Raw genomic sequence first — 16022 nt, forward strand, 5'->3', positions numbered from 1 at the left:
AATAATAAAATTTATGATAACAGAGATGATTTTTATTTTCCTATCGTTAATTATGCATTTTTAGATGCTGACGTTCTCTTGTCATCATCTTATGGTGTTTATATACTTCAACGTGTACGATTCTCTCGTGTATGTACCAATGTTTTAGATTTTAACAAAAAAATATGTATTACTGAAAAATTATAACACCAGGGTTTTTGATATCACAAATTAGTCAAAACATTTACTAAATTTTATCATCGGTATACATGGTATAAGGACATCCTTCGTAAATATAGATCAACATGCAGACTTCTTATACGTTCAGGTATTCACATCCAATTTTTTTATGGAAATATTCTTTATAGAGCACAAAGTTGTCAGTATTCACCTCAGAAACTAGCAAAACCTTTGAATAGACTTATTAAGAAGGGATAGAGTTACGATACTGTTGTCAGATCATTAAAGATTGCATACTTTGGCGTTAATATTGATTCACTTATAGGGTCTTTGCATCGGAACTAAACACATTTATTCAAAATCAAGTTGTTGGCATGACACAGGTTATGTTTTTCTCATATATGTTATGATGGTATGATATTAAACCCCTAACGGAAAGGATTGTGCCTGATGTTCATATGATGGAATCATAATCTTTCAGTCAGTTTAATTGAAGTCTGGAGCTGGCATGTAAGTTAACTGCTAGTAGTATGTTGTTATTTTTGTATTATTGTCATGTTGTTTATTTTCTTTGGTTATATGTTCTGACTTCAGACACGGACTTCTCTTGAACTGAATTTTAATGTGCGTATTCTTATGCGTTTACTTTTCTACATTGGTTTTAGGTATATGGGGAGGGTTGAGATCTCACAGAAATGTTTAACCCCGCCGCATTTTTTTGCCTGTCCCAAGTCAGGAGCCTCTGTCCTTGGTTAGTCTTGTATAATTTTAATTTTAGTTTCTTGTGTACAATTTGGAATTTAATATGACTTCATTATCACTGAACTAGGATATATTTGTTTAGAGGCCACCTGAAGGACGCCTCCGGGTGCGGGAATTTCTCGCTGCATTGAAGACTTGTTGGTGACGTTTTGCTTTTGTTTTTTTTTCTATGGTCGGGTTGTTGTCTCTTTGACCTCTTTGACACATTCCCCATTTCCATTTTCAATTGTATATAGGGTACCTAAATAACTCATCCGTGCTTCATACAAAATGTATTTTGCATTTACACCCCAATAAAGTAACCAAAAAAAGATTCATTTCATGAGTTATTTTGGTACCCTATATGCCTTCTTTTCTTCTAATTTTTGTTTTTTAAAATGATAATCAAACTATCAATTTTCATTTTAAGGTCATAAAATATAACAACAACTCGCTTCGTGTATAGGTCTTGATGGTACACATTGTCAATCAATAAGACGATTTGCAAACGGAATTTCCCAGCAAAATATTTTGAAATAACTATGAACAATTTTAAAAGCAGTAAGGTCAATAATGCATATGATTGTCACTCATGGCCACCTATCGCTGGAATTTTAATGAAATACTACTATAAATACTCTGGTTAAAATTATATTCAAAAGTATCTCAGTAATCACTATTGATAAACGAACAATGTTAACTATCGCCGTATTTGCAGTTTTTGTTCAGTTAGCATCCTCTTGTTGTGGACCTGCCTAATGGAAGGAATATGAGGGTGTGTCGGCAGGAGCACATGCCAATGAAACTGGTGGAGAGGGTAGAGTAAGTATACTTTTCATTTTCATATCAGAAGAATGCATGTCTAATAGTTAAACGGTGAAAATACATGTAAGAAAACAACATTACAGTTATTTATTCGTTTGCTGTATATTGGCTTTTGATTTTGCCATTTGATTATGGAATTTTTGTTTAGGATTTTTCCTAAGAGTTCGGTATTTTTGTTATTTTAATTTTTCCTTATAAATATCGTTAAAAAAAGAAAGTTATTTATAAAATGAAGAAATATACTTTGTATGCTTAAAATTATCTCAGTTTCATTCCTTATTCATAAGATGTTACTATTACTCAATAACATGAATCTACTTATTTTGTTATCACATCATATCAAGTACTAAATCAATTTTGAACAAATATATCTCGAGCCTTTTATCAAGTTTCAGCTTTACATTTTGCCATTGGATTATGGAATTTCTGTTTGAATTTTCCTCGGAGTTCGGTATTTTTGTTATTTTACTTTTTCCTTATAAGTAATGTAAAGAATTTGAAATTTATTTATTAAATTGGAAAATAAAAACAAACAAATGTACTTTACCAGTATGCTATGAATTATCTCAGTTTCATTCATTTTTTACTGTGATGCTACTCAATATCATTTGGTATTTGTGTTGTTTATTCTTTAGTTTTCTATTTTGTGTCATGTGTACTATTGTTTTTCTGTTTGTCTTTTTCATTTTTAACCATATGGTACCTAACACTACAGGGAATAACTCTGTAAAGTCAGCTAAACGTTTTAATAATGTTGTGATGTAAAAGGAATATTAAGCTTTTCAATGATAAAAATTGGTGTTTGTCAAATTGCTATATAATCAGTGTATTTTTTCTGACAAAACGGTTGGTTCAAAACATTTAAAGTTTTTGTATTTTTGTAAGAGTGTCAAAGAACATACCTTGACAAAATTTTATGGAAATTAAACGAGCCAAATTAATTTTAGTGAAAGTGTTGGGTACCACCTTTAGTTAATAGAATACTTGCGCACACTAGAATCAAGTGTTGTATGCATGTTTGCTTGCATCTACAGATTAGTTTTTAATCTTGATTCTTGAAGATTTTTTTTTTATCGTCTTCTTTCAAATTAATATTTCAAACTTTAAATGGCGTTCACATAATGAATTATCATAAGTTAGTTAATTCGGCTTCATATCTTGACTTACATCTAGAAATTGACAATGAGGGTCGGTTGAACTTTACGACAAAAGAGATAATTTCAGCTTTCCAATTGTGAACTTTCCATTTCTAAGTAGCAACATTCCAGCAGCACCTGCATACGGGGTATATATCTCCCAATTGATACGATATTCCCGTGCTTGCATTTCCTATCATGATTTTCTTGATAGAGGGTTACTGCTCACAAGGAAGCTATTAAACCAAGAGTTCCAAATGGTGAAGTTGAAATCATCCCTTCGTAAATTTTACGGACGCCATCACGAGTTGGTTGACCGTTATGGAATAACCGTTTCACGAATGATATCGGATATGTTCCTTACGTCGTAACTACAATCCCCTTCCCTTTCATGAATTTGACCTACCGAATTAGACTATTTACTGGGTGTGTAATCACATAAGCAACACGACGGGTGCCGCATGTGGAGCAGGATCTGCTTACCCTTCCGGATCACCTGAGATCACCCCCAGTTTCTGGTGGGGTTCGTGTTGTTTATTCTTTAGTTTTCTATATTGTGTCACGTGTACTATTGTTTTTCTGTTTGTCTTTTTCATTTTTAGCCATGGCGTTGTCAGTTTGTTTTAGATTTATGAGTTTGACTGTCCCTTTGGTATCTCTCGTCCCTCTTTTAGAACTATATATTGAAAGACAATTTGAATTGAACGCTTACATATTCTTTCGTGTATTGCAGGGCAGAGAGAAATCAGGTGCTCCGGAAGGGTAAGCATTTCCTGCATCGTATAACAACAACTGTAAAATAAATAAATTCATAAATTAAGCTGGTTTACTAATACCTACAACATAAGTATACAAATGATTTAGAAATAAGAATCGGTAAACCTTGGCAGTAGTGTGGGGCAGAAGTCCTTTTGCCCATCTACTGTTTTTCAGGGGTATCATTTGCGCCAAATTTTGTTTTCCAAATGTATCAATGTACATTGCTTCGATTTGACAATCACCAGGCTCAGGCGGTTGTTTTTTTATTTTAGACATTAACACCCGTTGCTAATATTATCACATTCTGCTATGGTTTGGCATAGTTTATGAAAGGCTATTGAAAATAATAAAATTTACGTGTATCATAAAATAAATGGATAATATACGTAATTTCCCTAAAGCATTGTAACTGTTATAGATTATTTCACTGTTTAAAAGTAGGAATCAGTATAAAGGGTTCTGTATCGAGGTGGGAAGTGTGTCACATTTAACTTAACTGTGATTATTAGTCATTATATTAACAACTAAGATAACCGAAATTAACCATTTCTGCTGTATATTATAAATCGAGTCTCGATAAAGAATATTTATGAGTCAATATATTTTAAGTTCGTCAAAAAGAGAAAACTAGGTTGAAATATCCTGTACAGCTTTGTGAATAGAACATGCATAAGGTCTTAGGTAAATAATCAATTATACATAATGATTGTCTGCACTCACAATCACTTTTAAAGCAGATTGATATCAAATATAATTAAATCAGACTATAGTTTTCCTTTGTACGCTTTTTATACACCCCCTTTTTTACATTCTGCATACGTACATATATTCTGTGTTTGTCTTTTGAAACATGCTTTAGAAATTTGTATAAAGAAACGTATCCATGTTCAATTTCAAACTAATATGAACTTTGTGGAACTTAAGCAAATAAAATTGAATGGTTCCGTTTAGGTTTAAAGGTTATCATCTCCAAGAAAGGTCAAAAATGTTGTTGTTTTGTCTACATTTTTTATAAATACTATTTTTTATAATTTCAGAGAATGCAGTATATAAATAAGAGCGGACGTGTTTAATGTGAAAAATGTATAAATCAAAGAAAAAATGATCAGTAGGAAAAACACAATTACATCTATAATACTAAAATTACGAGGTCAAATTTGTCAGCCGTCATCACGTAAAAACGACGAATCAAAAAATTCAACTTTATATATAACTAATATAGTACAAAGGTGTAGATTATAAATTACACCACTCCAGGCCCTTTTTGTCCACGTAATTAATATTGCCAATGATTAAGAAGTTCCGCGTCGAGTCCGATACCGATACCAATAGTATATTCACCTGTTCCCTATTACCTTCTCTGTACGTTTCGTATCTGACAGGCGCACCACCAAACGGTGTATTCAGGATTAAAACACGGGCCATAATCACAGGATTGACACTACTAAATTGTCAAATTGTTACCTATTGTAGTATTTTAATCAGTAAGACTTTCTAAGATAACAATACGAATACTAAAAATCTGGACTAAAAATAAGGCATATAGGTACAGTTTTCAATTTGTTAGCGGGCATGACGTCAAACAGCGAATCAAAGGATTCAACTTTATTTATTACTCATAAAGGACAATGCTGTTAATTAAAAAATACTCAATCCCGGAACCTTTTGTTTTCCAAATAATTAATATTACCAATGATTGTTAAGTTCCAGTTTGACGGGTTTAAAGAGGAAGATTTGAAAGCAGAGAAAATTGTGTATCTTATAATCAGCATACTAATACTAAAATAAGGTTTTCGCATAGTTATTTACTTTATTTCAGTCACGGAACCGCGATATCACGGGTGTGTTCTAGTGTATATATAATATTGGTATTTTAATTTCATAATTTTGAATTCAGAATTTTACATACAAACTTAGAAATGCTTTTACTGCTTTTGATTCATTAAACTTTACTTTGTGTAAACAAAGTGCTGAAGGATAATAAGAAACCCAGTGTTTTGTCTGTGAATGTTGAACTTCGATTAAACACATTTATTTATAGTGGGTTGTAGGATGAATAATGAACTGTTTATTTAGTATTTTAACATTGGTCAGAGTGCCAATGACATAACTCTCAATCAAAGTCACAATTGGTTAAAGTTAACGATTATAGGTCAATGTACGGTCTTCAACAATGATTATTGGCTTACACAAAACAGCAAGCTTTAAAGAGCCGAAAATATTAAATAGTGTAAAACCGTTCACACAGGAAAAGCAACTGTCTAATCGATATCAAAATAACAAGTAATGAGAAACCACATCAATAAAGAGCAACCATTGAACAACAGGTTCCTGACTTCGGACAGGTGCAAACGAATGCAGCAGATTCTAACGTTTTAACAGAGCAGCATATTTCAACTTCTGAATAGAGATGAAGGCTTGACACGAATTGCATCAAATATATTTGCAATCAGATTTAGTCAAACATTTAATTTAAGAACACTCGTGTTTGTTAGGATTGTGTGGAATTGCATTATTCATATTTCAAAAGTCAACAGAAGTAATAGACCTTCAAAGGAACGTAATTTATCAAATACATCCAAAGACTTTATTATTCCAAATATATTTAGTCAAACATTTTATTGAAGAACACTTGTGTATGTTAAGGTAGATGCATGGTATACCGCCATCTTGGATTGTACAATCACAGTACAAAATCGGTCTAGTTATTTGCCTAAATCTGCAATTTGGAGACAGATATGCAATTCAATGGTTAGACTGTTTTATCTATTTGAAGAAAACTTGTTAACTAATTGTATTATACAAAATAATTTAACAAATATCTTTTTGTTTGGTTTTAAAATCTTTTTTTCCTAAATGAGCCATTTAAGGGCAGATAACTCTTTTAGTACAAAATTTATACTGGACTAATAGGTTTTTTTTTTTTATTTTTACTTGTAGCAAGAAAACAAGTTCGGTGACACCATGTTTTCTTTTTATTTTCTTAAAGCATATTATGAAACCTTTCTTCTCACACTTTATTTCAAAATTTTATCTCATAGAATTTTTTTTATGTACACTAATGTGTTTTTTCATGAACAAACTAACCAAATTTTGGCAATTTTCAACGACTCATAGCTTGACAAATAGCACGGTGACCCATACTTTTTATTAAATTTTTGAAAAGGGCATAGTAAAATCTTCATTTTGGCAAATTATAAAAAAAAAATCTGTCTCAAAAAATATATACTTGTGATCTACCTTAAGATTGTGTGGAATTACATTATTCAGATTTCAAATGTCAAAAAATCTTCAAAAGCACGTAATATATCAAATACACCCAAAGACTTTATTGTTCCACATATAGTTTATTCCTCTTTTTTCATATGATTTTTTAACAAAGTTAATGATAATATCTTTGGTAGTCATTAAGGAACTAGCTAAAAGCACTGGGATTTTAAAACTTATGTAAACCGCAATTGGGAAAAAAGAAATATAATATTTTCGTTAAATATCCTCAAGATTATAACTTCCTTTTTAGAATGTCTGGTATGAAATAAAAGGTAAACAAAACAAAAACTAAAAACTATTTACATACTGGAAAGTCCTATATTAGACATTTTACAACAAATTAAACTACAACTTAAAAATGGTGTACATGAACATGATGAAAGCAATATTCTGTAAAAAACGTACAATATTAATCGGGATATTCATTCTTGGTATCAAAGTAAATTTAACGCATAGTAAGTACTTACATGAACAGATATCATTTACGTTTTTTTAATTGTAGAAATCCCATTAACCGTCAGGTGTCAAACGGTCATTCTCGCTATCGTTAGCGTCAAATCACATTTTGTTGAATTTTTATCGTGATTAATCCAAATTTCGTACTGTGATTCGGCTGAGATTGAGATCTGGCAAACAATATTTATTATCCCTTACTGTTATTTTTTTTAATCGTCAAACGCATTCAATGTGTTGTTTGCTGTAATGAAAATGTTTATTATATGTTATGCAACAACAAATACTGGTAACGGACGAGATATTCTTATCGTTATTCGTCATGCAGGTATCCCCATTTCAACCCTTTGGGTTACAGCTTATGAATGGTAAGCAAAAAAATAGATTTCAGAATAATTGCAGTGCTAATATTTCATAACCGCGTTCGGTTTTCTACTTCTTTCTGGTAATGTCATGTGATTAAAATCTTTTAAATGTGTTTTTCGATCGATACAAAAGATGTACAGATATGGCTTGTGAATGAGGCTGTGTGAAAGTTCACAAAATTCTCGAATTATCGAGGATTCTAAATAGAATCATATTCAAAACAGTGTGGTCCTGGCCATTGACTGGGACAGATTAGGTGAACGTTTGTCTGTTACGACCATTGCTCACTTCCTACTTATTATAGAATTTAAACTGTGGGGTCACCAAAGGTTCTTAACACCTCTTATAGTAAAAGAATTCGAAAAATTATTCAGGAATAACCTTTATATTTTGATTTATATTATTGATATAAATCAACACATTGTATTATTCCGGATTCGTTTTTCGAATTGCTTTATTTAGGTGTTGAGAACCTTTGGTGACCCCACAGATTCAGTGTTTTTAACAAGTACATAGTGAGCAGTGGTTGTTAGCGACAAACGTTCACCTAATCTGTCCCAGTCAATGGGATAATTTAAGTCGTCAATCAATGGCCAGGACCACACTGTTTTGAATATGATTCTATGGGCAACAGTAGTATACCGCTGTTCGAAACTCATTACTCGATTGAGAAAAAACCAAATCCAGATCACAAACTTAAATTGATGGAAACACATCAAATATAAAAGGAAACCAACGAAACAACAGAAACACTAAAATGTACCAACAAACCAAAACGACAATGCAACACACACAAAAACAAACTATAATTAGACAAAAATTGCCATTTTCCTGACTTGGAACAGCACATGTTAAGAAAGAATGGTGGGTTGAACCTGGTTTGGTGGTTAGCCAAATTATGGATAGAAGGGTAAACGGTTGAAAGAACGGACATTCCAATCGTTTTATATTAATGTTTAGAAAAGTTATGTCGTTACTTCGACATATGTGCGATATAAATAAGGGAACAGGTATATAATATAAAGTGTATCAATTTATAGTACAAGATCAATTTGCATGTATCTTTATTTGGACAAAGATATAAAAATGAAGATGTGGTATGATTGTAAATGAGACAACTATCCACCAAAGACCATTTGACACAGACATTAACAATTATAGGTCACCGTACGGCCTTCAACAATGAGCAAAGCCCATACCGCATAGTCAGCTATAAAAGACCCCGATAAGACAATGTAAAACAGTTCAAACGAGATAATTAACGGCCTTATTAATGTAAAATAATGAACGAAAAACAAATATGTAACACATAAACAAACGACAACCATTGAATTACAGGCTCCTGACGTGGGACAGGCACATACATAAATAATGTGGCGGGGTTAAACATGTTAGAGAACTTACTTATGAAAGAGAAGTGAAAGATATCAAAGAAGTATTCAAACTAAAACCACTCGAAATATAAACAACGGTAAAATACTCAAAATATGAACTACAGCAAAAACAGTAAAAAAGTAAAAAAAAAATATAAACAACATCAACAACAGTAAAAAAACACAATATAGAAAGCCAAAAGAAAGAAAGAGATTTTATAATGGAATCTTTTAAAAAAAATATTGTTATGATGTTAAGGAATGATTCATATATCGAAATTATATGTGAATATTGAAAAAATATAAATGTCACAGAAATATGATTAAAAGCATTACTGAGCTTTATATTTATTATAGGTTCGCAGACATGTTCTTTGTCAAAAGATGGAACATATCATTTATATTTCTGCAAGAAAGGATCATGCTGTCAAGTTAAAGGGAATATTTATTGCGTTACCAGATCTAAACACTGCTATGATCTGATGTTATTGTAAGCATAGTTATAAGGGTGTAAACAAATAGCACCCATTGTGTATGAAATAACCAAAAATTAGTTAAAAGTACATATCTTCTGTAATATATCATTTTTCACATTTTGGTTTAATCGGGTAAAAGAATTTTTATACCTGATTATATGCACGCTATATTCTAAATTTGTGAAAGAATTCTGTTAAAAATGAGAGACGACAGATACTAAATAGACATTCACGTTCGTAAGTCGACAAAAATTACAACGACATGGCTTAAAAAAAACACAAATGGCTTTTGTTCTTCTCGCTCAAACGTTACCTTTCTTGTCATGACATACATGTACATGCTCTTATATATCTTATATAACATTCTTCACATCTTATCAAACTTCTATTACTATACATTTATATTTTTTTTAAATGTGTACATGTACAAAAAATTATTACGTAAAAATATTCACACATCAAATACCTCTACTGAACCTCCCGTGTTGACGAACTTACAGAGTACCGCAATACCATTGATATCTACCTCTACTGAACCTCCTGTGTTGACGAACTTACAGAGTACCGCAATACCATTGATATCTACCTTTACTGAACCTCCTGTGTTGACGAACTTACAGAGTACCGCAATACCGTTGATATCTACCTCTACTGAACCTCCTGTGTTGACGAACTTACAGAGTACCGCAATACCATTGATATCTACCTCTACTGAACCTCCTGTGTTGACGAACTTACAGAGTAGCGCAATACCATTGATATCTACCTCTACTGAATCTCCTGTGTTGACGAACTTACAGAGTACCGCAATACCATTGATATCTACCTCTACTGAACCTCCTGTGTTGACGAACTTACAGAGTACCGCAATACCATTGATATCTACCTCTACTGAACCTCCTGTGTTGACGAGCTTACAGAGTACCGCAATACCATTGATATCTACCTCTACTGAACCAACTATAGTGGTTAAAAATTACAGGAAATCGAGTACAACCATAACATCAACACCACTAGTTCCGTTATTTACCACTGTTGAGAAAACAAATTCTCTAAGTTGGGATGTTAATGGAAGCAATGGTCTTCTGAATTGGTAAGCGTTGGGTTAGGTAGTTTATAGTTATCACCTTTCAATAATTGAAAATACTTTAGAACATTAATTTAATTTTAGTTTCTTGTGTACAATTTGGAAATTAGTATGGCGTTCATTATCACTGGACTAGTATATATTTGTTTAGGGGTCAGCTGAGGACGCCTCCGGGTGCGGGAATTTCTCGCTACATTGAAAACCTGTTGGTGACCTTCTGCTGTTGTTTTTATTTGGTCGGGTTGTTGTCTCTTTGACACATTCCCCATTTCCATTCTCATTTTTATTAAAAACAATAAAATATTTGACAACTTAAATACAACGGTGAACGTAAAATCGACCTTTTTGTCGTAATATACTAAATATAATAGAGCTATAAAGCTGTATTTTTTTACTTATATAAGTCATCTTAAGTGTAAGTTTAACCACATTTTTAGTACACTGGCGATTGAGGTTTTTATTTTATGAGGTAGTCAGTTCCTTTGTTTGACTAGTATATCAACTGCGGATGATGACCTACGGGTAATGAAAGAGTATACAGTTTGTTCTTGTATATGTATGTCAATAAATAGTCCTGGGCTGGCAATAGTTAGGGTGGTACCAAACACTTTGATTAAACATAATTCGGCTCGTTTCATTTTCATAAATCTTTAATAAAACATATCTTAAGCTGTTGACTTACTTTTGGGTTTTGTTGCCATAGTTTATCGCTAGTGTCCTTGATATATACATTTATATAAAAAAAATAGCCATGGGTTGATACTATCTCCCTTCCGCATGTGTTGAATATTTCTACTATCAGGGGTTTTCCTTTAGTACTTGCGCAATGCAATGAAGAAATGTAAGGTGTTGTGAATTAAAGCCACTGCATATAGAAAAACACAGTCGATGAATAAGAGTACGGAGTAACAATTATCCAATAACAGTACTATCGATAAACATTTTCTGACGGATAAAATATAGAAAGTTTTGCTAGAAGATCGAATGTATGTTTAAGATTTAATGTTTAATGATAAAACATATTCATGTGGCCCGGTGGTTCTCTCCGAGTACTTCGACTTCCTCCACCATAATAACAGACTTCCCGGTGTCCTACACGCTCCTTTGGGCGGTGTTGGGTGGGGATTGTTCTGGTGGTTGGATAATATTGTAAAGGACACATCTTCATTAATCCGTAGGGACTGTACATGGATCCGCTGTACCCTTGCAGTCAATCAAGGGGTGCGTCTAAATTGGCGGAATCTCGAGTACGTACATACATTCATTTAGTAATATATAAACATTCATCTTGTTTTTTGGTTTTTTTTTTCAATTTTAAGAATGATATGATGACTTTAATATATCTAGTAAGATAAGCTCATTCAAGGGCTGCATTCATCATTCAAAAAATATCATTTTACTACATCTTAAAAAACTTTTTCTAAATTTTTTTGCCATTTTTCAATCTTGATGTTTTTTTATAAATTTTTTCCTGACCATCAACGATCATCATTACTAAACGACAGCTTAGTTGCCATATAATACGGAAGTTATAAATGTACTTATTCTAAAAGCTTTGTGTATTATTCATTAGTGTATCTATTTTAACAAAAGTAGTGAAAGTATTAGTAGATCTAATTTCTATTTCCGGTCAACCGAACTTCATATACACGCCCCTTTAGAAACATTGTCTCTTTTTCCCTGGATTGTGACATTACTGAATTAGAAAGATATGACTTTTGTATTTAAGGAACGATCATTTAACGTTTTGTAAAGTGTTCTTTATATTGTCTATATATTTTCTTACTCTAATAATGAGAGGGCAATACCTTTTTATGTTTACCTGTTTTGGCCTTTTTCAATGTGTTGTTAACTGTTATCTGAGATACATTTTAACTGTTAACTGTTTTCAACCCACTGTTTTAACTGTTATCAGCGTTTTTGCATTTGTTGTTAACTGTTTTTTTTTTTCAAAAATCTAGTTGTTGTTAACATGTTAATGGACCCCATATTGCCCTCCCTCAATAATGTTGATATATTTTCCCTTTATTTTTTATGATAAGTTACTGTATGTGAATAATTACATGTGACTCATTACATTACTATATTTTTCAGGCAGGTACTCCTAAAGATATCAATTCCTATAACAGCTACATTTGTGTGCATTGCTGTATGTTTCGGAGCTTTACGCTATAAAAAGCAGATGAATGCGAGGAAATACAGATATGTTAACAGCTTGAGCACCACTAATCGTCCCAACATTAATGTATAGAACCAGTAACGACTAATTTTACCTAAATAGACATATACAAGTATGAAAATAATTTGTAACTGTACAATCTTTCCTGCTTACTGACAAGAAACTTGTCAGAAATGTTCATATTTGAAAGAAAAAAATCAATAAAGTTGTATTTTATGGTGCGGATCTAATATTTTAAATAGCTATATACATTTGTAGCTACATGGACCAAAACTATTTTCTGATTAGTAGTACATTAATTAACATAGAACTTCTAATGAATCTTGTGCCATGGCTCACAAATTAAGAAAATAATAGAAATGGTTTATAGATACAATGTATCATAAAAAAAACAATTTCAAGGTTTTTGCCGACCAAAACATATGATGGCCACCGAATTTAAACACAGTTTAACATCCAATTATCCAAAGAATAGATAATGGAAAAGAAGAATTTGGCAAAGAGACAACAACCATGACCTCAGAGTTGAAAATATCGCCAAGCCATCAACGGGGGTACATACACATAGCTTCTTTGCTAAAACCATCTCGTATACTTTAAATTCAATCTTGCATTTATGACAGTGAGTTGGTCATATTTACCTTTAACAAACCTTCCGTTGACTAACCAAAATAACAAATTACAACTACAGTGGAACAAAGTATAATCCTACGAGAATTTAATACAAACAAGCAGCATCATCGAAACCATCTCGCATATTACAACATAGTTAAGTTACAGTGGCGGATCAAGGGGGATGGGGATCCGGGGGTTGGAATCCCCCCTTTTTTTGGACGATCAATGCATTTGAATGGGAGCATATAGTAGGAGCCCCCCCCCCCTTTTTACTCTGGATTGGGAACTCCCCCTATTTAAAATTGCTGGATCCGCCACTGAGTTAAGATTATGGATGCATTTTGTTCCTCTACTAATTTGGAATTGTTGTGCCTTTACAAATTCAAATACAAAGATGCTTGCAATTTTAGAGCATAAATCAACAATTGATTTGTTGCATATTTTTCTAGTCGGGGCCTTTTATAGCCGATACTACGGTATGGGTTTCTCTCATTGTCGAAGGCTACACGGTAGCCTATAATTACTTACATCCACTCTTATTTGGTCTTTGGTGAATGGTTACATCCCATTGGCAATCATATCACATATACAGTAACGTGTTTTAAATTTGTACGAGTATAGTTTACATGGGCGTCAAGTTGGTTACCTATTCCCTATTACCTATTCGTTACCTATTCCCTATTCCCTATTCGTTACCTATTCGTTACCTATTCCCTATTCCCTATTCGTTACCTATTCGTTACCTATTCCCTATTCCCTATTCGTTGCCTATTCGTTACCTATTCCCTATTCCCTATTCGTTACCTATTCCCTATTCCCTATTCGTTACCTATTCGTTACCTATTCCCTATTCCCTATTCGTTGCCTATTCGTTACCTATTCCCTATTCCCTATTCGTTGTCTATTCGTTACCTATTCCCTATTCCCTATTCGTTACCTATTCGTTACCTTTTCCCTATTCCCTATTCGTTACCTATTCCCTATTCCCTATTCGTTACCTATTCGTTACTTATTTGATTTTTAATATCCTTCCCCCTTTTTAATTATGGCATGGAAAAGTTTAATATGGCTGCCATGGAAACGGCACAATTGTGAAAAAAAATCTGTTTTTGGTTTTTGTTGAACTGTTTGGATATGCTTCAACTCAGAATCATCATATTCTAAAACAATGTAGGTGCCCACTATATTCAGGTGTTGGATGACTTTGGCGATCATTGGAACTACTATGTTGCCATGGAAACTACACCAAAATTTTCAAAATTCTCAAAATGCTCAAAACTTCATGAAACTTCACAGTAATGATGAGCAACAATGGTAGATGTGGCATTTGGAGTTGGAATTTCCAAAATAGGTCTTGTTACCATGGAAACAATGCAAAAAGGTCAAAAATTTCAAAAATAAGAATTTTGAGTAAACTGGATGAAACTTTACAGGAATGGTAACTGGCATAGGCAGAGTTGGATTTTGAAGTTAGAATTTTCAAAATGGCCGCCGTAACCATGGAAACAGCAAAAATATCAAACATTTCAAAATGTTCAAACTTAATGAAACTTTGCAAAAATGTTACTAGACATCTGTAGATGCTCTCTTTGACTTTGGAATTGTCAAAATGGCTGCCGCTCACCTGGTTATAGGGGGAAGGGTGCCATCCGTTATTGCTAGCAATTACAAATCTAGTTGTTAATACTCTTACATATGGTAATAGTTCTAAATTTGTTGAGGTAAAATGATCTTTTTATGACCTATTTATATGTGTTTGTGCTCAACCGATCCTTTTACTTCATGTTCGATACGCATTTGTTCCTTACTTGTTTTCTTATACGTTCTACCTTTTAACTGTTTTATGTTTGAAGATGGATCTTGGTTCGACGGGATGAAATCATCGTGTTAGCGCTTGCATAAAAAAGAAGATGTGGTATGATTGCCAATGAGACAACACTCCACATTAGACCAAAATGACACAGAAATTATCAACTATAGTTTACTGTACGGCCTTCAACAATGAGCATAGCCCAAACCGTGTAGTCACATATAAAAGGCACAGACATGACAACCTCATACAATTCAAACAACAAAATTGACCGCCGTATTTCATATACAAAAAAATAAACGGAAATATGTAACACAAAAACAAACAATAACTACTTAATTTCAGGCTCTTGTCTAGGGACAGGCACATACTAACATAATGTGGTGGAGTTAAACATGTAAGCAGGGTGTACATCGTTTCGGAGCATGCTATTACCTTGTTTAATTCGTTCGATCACTCACTTATAATACGAGTATCTTACGTTGCACCTTTTAAAACATCATTTTCAATTGTTTTGTTGTCTCTGGTAGAAGATTTGGGCTCTTAGAGGTGATATAACTCTATAAGTGCATTTGTATCCGTTCCAGCGCTCGGAAAATACCCTGTTACCTATTCGTTACTTATTCGCTTTTAAAAAGTTTGTTGTACGTTGCACCTTTTAGAAAAGAATTTTCAATTAAGTTCATATCTCTGGTGGTAATAATGTGTTCTTATAGATAAAATACCCCTATTAGCACATATGTACTCGTTCCAGCGCTCGGATAATACCCTGT

This window comes from Mytilus trossulus, chromosome 14 (assembly GCF_036588685.1).
Source record: "Mytilus trossulus isolate FHL-02 chromosome 14, PNRI_Mtr1.1.1.hap1, whole genome shotgun sequence".
Taxonomy (NCBI): domain Eukaryota; kingdom Metazoa; phylum Mollusca; class Bivalvia; order Mytilida; family Mytilidae; genus Mytilus; species Mytilus trossulus.